The sequence below is a fragment of the Salmo salar genome, chromosome ssa01 (genome assembly GCF_905237065.1).
Source record: "Salmo salar chromosome ssa01, Ssal_v3.1, whole genome shotgun sequence".
In the NCBI taxonomy this organism is placed as follows: domain Eukaryota; kingdom Metazoa; phylum Chordata; class Actinopteri; order Salmoniformes; family Salmonidae; genus Salmo; species Salmo salar.
Window position 1 is genome coordinate 4,435,185 of NC_059442.1, and position 6,112 is coordinate 4,441,296.

Below are 6,112 nucleotides of genomic sequence, written 5' to 3' on the forward strand. Positions count from 1 at the left end.
GTTTCTGAGAAACACACCGCTTCCTGCTTCCTGCCCACACAGAGAGGAAGTTTTCCGTGACACTCTGCAGCGCTGCAGTGCATCATGGTCTCAGGCCTACCTAAGCTCAGGTGGAACAGTTATGTGTGGGTTCATCTGAGTCAAATCTTATTTTTCCACAAATAAGGGAGTTGTGTGTAGACTACGTTCACAACAGTTCAAAACTTTCAGTTGACGTCTAAAATCATGCGAGTCGAACACTGAGCATACAAAACATTAGGAACACTTGTTACAGTATATACAATACCAGACAAAAGTTTGGACACACCTACTCATTCAAGGGTCTTTATTTATTTTTTACTATTTTCTACGTTGTACAAAAAAAATTGTGAAGACATCAAAACTATGAAATAACACATATGGAATCATGTAGTAACCAAAAAAGTGCTAGACAAATCAAAATATAGTTATATATTTGAGATTCTTCAAAGTAGCCACCCTTTGCCTTGATGACAGCTTTGTACACTCTTGGCATTCTCTCAACCAGCTTCATGAGGTAGTAACCTGGAATTCATTTAAATTAACAGGTGTGCCTTGTTAAAAGTTAATTTGTGGAATTTCAATATAAAAAATAAGTAGTATTCAGACCCCTTCAATTTCTCCACATTTTGTTACGTTACAGCCTTATTCTAAAATTGATTAAATATATTTTTTTTCTCATCAATCTAAACATAATACCCCATAATGACAAATCAAAAACAGGTTTTTAGAAATGGTAGCAAATTTATAAAAGATTTAAAAAAACGGAAATATCACATTTACATAAGTATTCAGGCCCTTTACTCAGTACCTTGTTGAACGACCTTTGGCAGTGAGGCTACAAGCTTGGCACACCTGTATTTGGGGAGTTTCTCCCATTCTTCTCTACAGATCCTCTCAAGCTCTGTCAGGTTGGATGGGGAGCGTCGCTGCACAGCTATTTCCAGGTCTCTCTAGATGTTTGATCAGGTTCAAGTCCGGGCTCTGGCTGAGCCACTCAAATAAAATAAAATGTTATTTGTCACATACACATGGTTAGCAGATGTTAATGCGAGTGTAGCAAAATGCTTGTGCTTCTAGTTCTGACAGTGCAGCAATATCTAACAAGTCATCTAACAATTCCACAACAACTACCTTATACACACAAATCTAAAGGGGTGAATGAGAACATGTACATATAAATATATGGATGAGCGATGGCCGAGCGGCATAGGCAAGATGCAATAGATGGTATAAAATACAGCATGTACATGTGATATGTATAATGTAAGATATGTAAACATTATTAAAGGGGCATTATTTAAAGTGACATTGTTTAAAGTGACTAGTGATCCATTTATTAAAGTGTCCAGTGATTGGGTCAGTATGTAGGCAGCAGTCTCTCTGAGTTAGTGATGGCTGTTTAACAGTCTGATGGCCTTGAGATAGAAGCTGTTTTTCAGTCTCTCGGTCCTCGCTTTGATGCACCTGTACTGACCCCGCCTTCTGGATGATAGCGGGGTGAACAGGCAGTGGCTCGGGTGGTTGTTGTCCTTGATGATCTTTTTTGGTCTTCCTGTGACATCGGGTGGTGTAGGTGGAATGGAGGGTGGGTAGTTTGCCCCCGGTGATGCATTGTGCAGACCGCACCACCCACTGGAGAGTCTTGCTCAAGGACATTCAGAGACTTGTCCCAAAGCCACTCCTGCGTTGTCTTGGCTGTGTGTTTAGGGTCGTTGTCCTGTTAGAAGGTGAAGCTTCGCCCCAGTCTGAGGTTCTGAGCGCTCTGGAGCAGGTTTTCATTAAGGATCTCTCTGTACTTTGCTCCGTTAATCTTTCCCTCAATCCTGACTAGTCTCCCAGTCCCTGACGCTGAAAAATATCCCCACAGCATGATGCTGCCACCACCATGCTTCACCGTAGGGATAGTGCCAGGTTTCCTCCAGACGTGACGCTTGGCATTCAGGCCAAAGAGTTCAATCTTGGTTTCATCAGACCAGAGCATCTTGTTTCTAATGGTCTGAGAGTCCTTTAGGTTCCTTTTGGCAAACTCCAAGTGGGCTGTCATGTGCCTTTTACTGAGGAGGGGCTTCCGTCTGGCCACTCTACCATAAAGGCCTGATTGGTGGAGTGCTGCAGAGATGGTTGTCCTCTGGAAGGTTCTCCCATCTCCACAGAGGAACTCTGTCAGAGTGACCATTGGGTTCTTGGTCACCTCCCTGACCAAGGCCCTTCTCCCCCATTGCTCAGTTTGGATGGGCGGACAGCTCTAGGAAGAGTCTTGGTGGTTCCAAACTTCTTCCATTTTAGAATGATGGAGGTCTCTGTGTTCTTGGGGTCCTTCAATGCTACTGAAATGTTTTGGTAGCCTTCCCCATATCTGTGCCTCGACACAATCCTGTCTCGTAGAGCTACGGACAATTCCTTCGACCTCATGGCTTGGTTTTTGCTCTTACATGCACTGTCAACTGTAGGACCTTATATAGACAGGTGTGTGCCTTTCCAAATCGTGTCCAATCAATTGAATTTACCACAGGTGGACTACAATCAAGTTGTAGAAACATCTCAAGGATGATCAATGGAAACAGGATGCACCTGAGCTCAATTTAGAGTCTGATCGCAAAGGGTCTGAATACTAACGTAAATAAGGTATTTCTGTTATTTATTTTTATAAATTTGATACAATTTTGAAAAACCTGTTTTCGCATTGATGAGGGGAAAAAATAATTGTATACATTTTAGAATAAAGCTGTAACGTAACAAAATGTGGATAAAGTCAAGGGGTCTGAATACTTTCCGAATGCACAGTACATACATTGAATTAAGACTGCCATTTAAGTACTGTGGTCGGTTTGTATTACCTTATAAATTAAAGTAAGTATAGTGGTTGGTTGGGGGTCTACTTGGGGAGAGTGGGTCCACCAAGACGAGTGGTGAGTGGAGGCCCCACGCAAACCTCAGAGAAGTGTCTGATCCCATCCCAGTCCCCCAGATAAAGCCCATCTCTATTCTCACCAATAACCACCATTAAATCTTAGTTATTATGGACAAACAAGGAATAATAATGATTCGACATCCTTTCCTAATCTGTCCAGAACACTTATTCATTTTACAATGGGTTTGCAAGTCACACAAATATTGAATACATTTACATTGTAGAATAATTAAGTCCTTCTTTCTCCCTCTCCTAAACTAAATCCATCCCTCTTCACCAGCCCCTCCCAGTTCTCCCCCTTTACCTCACCCAAGCCAAGCTTATCCCAAAATACCATCTTTACCTCACCCAAGCCAAGCTTATCCCAACATAACCAAGCCAAGCTTATCCCAACATAACCAAGCCAAGCTTATCCCAACATACCATCTTTACCTCACCCAAGCCAAGCTTATCCCAACATAACCAAGCCAAGCTTATCCCAACATAACCAAGCCAAGCTTATCCCAACATACCATCTTTACCTCACCCAAGCCAAGCTTGTCCCAACATAACCAAGCCAAGCTTATCCCAACATAACCAAGCCAAGCTTATCCCAACATACCATCTTTACCTCACCCAAGCCAAGCTTATCCCAACATAACCAAGCCAAGCTTATCCCAACATAACCAAGCCAAGCTTATCCCAACATACCATCTTTACCTCACCCAAGCCAAGCTTATCCCAACATAACCAAGCCAAGCTTATCCCAACATAACCAAGCCAAGCTTATCCCAACATACCATCTTTACCTCACCCAAGCCAAGCTTATCCCAACATAACCAAGCCAAGCTTATCCCAACATAACCAAGCCAAGCCTATCCCAACATACCATCTTTACCTCACCCAAGCCAAGCTTATCCCAACATAACCAAGCCAAGCTTATCCCAACATAACCAAGCCAAGCTTATCCCAACATAACCAAGCCAAGCTTATCCCAACATACCATCTTTACCTCACCCAAGCCAAGCTTATCCCAACATAACCAAGCCAAGCTTATCCCAACATAACCAAGCCAAGCTTATCCCAACATACCATCTTTACCTCACCCAAGCCAAGCTTATCCCAACATAACCAAGCCAAGCTTATCCCAACATAACCAAGCCAAGCTTATCCCAACATACCATCTTTACCTCACCCAAGCCAAGCTTATCCCAACATAACCAAGCCAAGCTTATCCCAACATAACCAAGCCAAGCTTATCCCAACATAACCAAGCCAAGCTTATCCCAACATACCATCTTTACCTCACCCAAGCCAAGCTTATCCCAACATAACCAAGCCAAGCTTATCCCAACATAACCAAGCCAAGCTTATCCCAACATACCATCTTTACCTCACCCAAGCCAAGCTTATCCCAACATAACCAAGCCAAGCTTATCCCAACATAACCAAGCCAAGCTTGTCCCAACATAACCAAGCCAAGCTTATCCCAACATAACCAAGCCAAGCTTATCCCAACATACCATCTTTACCTCACCCAAGCCAAGCTTGTCCCAACATAACCAAGCCAAGCTTATCCCAACATACCATCTTTACCTCACCCAAGCCAAGCTTGTCCCAACATAACCAAGCCAAGCTTATCCCAACCTACCATCTTTACCTCACCCAAGCCAAGCTTGTCCCAACATAACCAAGCCAAGCTTATCCCAACATACCATCTTTACCTCACCCAAGCCAAGCTTGTCCCAACATAACCAAGCCAAGCTTATCCCAACATACCATCTTTACCTCACCCAAGCCAAGCTTGTCCCAACATAACCAAGCCAAGCTTGTCCCACCCTCCCATCTTTACACATCCTTGCCCCCCCCCCCCCAAGCCAATCTTATCACCCCCCTTCTGCCCTCGGAATAGCCTCAATTCATTGGGGTATGGACTCTAAAATGGACTCTAAAAGGTGTCGAAAGTGTTCCACATAGATGCAAGCGCATGTTGACAACAATACTTCCCACAGTTGTGTCCAGTTGGCTAGATGTCCTTTGGGTGGTGGACCATTCTTGATACATATGGGATTACCCAGCAGCGTTGCAGTTCTTGGAACACTCAAACCGGTGTGCCTGGTACCTACTAGCATACCCCGTTCAAAGGCACTTAAATCATTTGTCTTGTCCACTCATCCTCTGAACGGCACCCATGCACAATCCATGTCTCAATTGTCTCAAGGCTTAAAAATCTTTATTTAACCATGTCTCCTCCCCTTCATCTACACTGACTGAAGTAGGTTTAACAAGTGACATCAATAAGAGATCATAGGATTCACCTGGTCAGTCTATGTTATGGAAAGAGCAGGTGTTCATAATGTTTCGTACACCCAATGTATGTTCTTAAGAATAACTTCATAATTATTATATTTGACTGCTACTTGTTGCAAAAGGCATATAATATGATACAAGTGGTTGAGCAATGAAACAACAGCAAGGTGACAGGAAGTTCGATGCTCTCTCCATCACATAGAGGAGTGGGGGGAGGGGAGGGGTGTTAGCGGTGAAACTGAGCCCTGGAGGCCTGCAGCTCTGTGGGGGTGGAGGTGGAGAGAGAGAGAGATAAAGAGCCAATGAGAGGATATGGTAAGAGAGAGAGGGGGAGAGAGAGAGAGAGAGAGAAAGAGAGAGAGCGAGAGAGAGAGAAACAGCCGATGAGAGGATGTGGTGAGAGAGAGAGAGAGAGAGAGAGAGAGAGAGAGAGAGAGAGAGAGAGAGAGAGAGAGAGAGAGAGAGAGAGAGAGAAAGAGAAAACAGCCGATGAGAGGATGTGGTAAGAGAGAGACACAACACCCTGAGTGCTGAAACACAGGCAGGATGATGAGAAACAACGAACGTGTACCCTTCCATCTCACCACAACCCAAACCACCCCTCTGCTCTGCTCAGGCTTCTGCAAACACAACCGTTTGTCACAGAGGGTTTGACGCGGGAGAATGTTCCATTTCTATCTGTGTCACATACACAGCTGTTTCTGTTGAATCTGGTGCAAAGAAATGACAAGAAGTGTAGGTTATCTTGTTTAGTGTAGTGCCCAATGCATATACTGTTTAGTATCTCACCTGGGTTATGTCTCTATGTTCTATGAGTGTAACTGTACATTATATACAACTCCCTATACTGTTCTGAAATCAAGGAGTTTGTAAGACTCACGTCTCCAATAC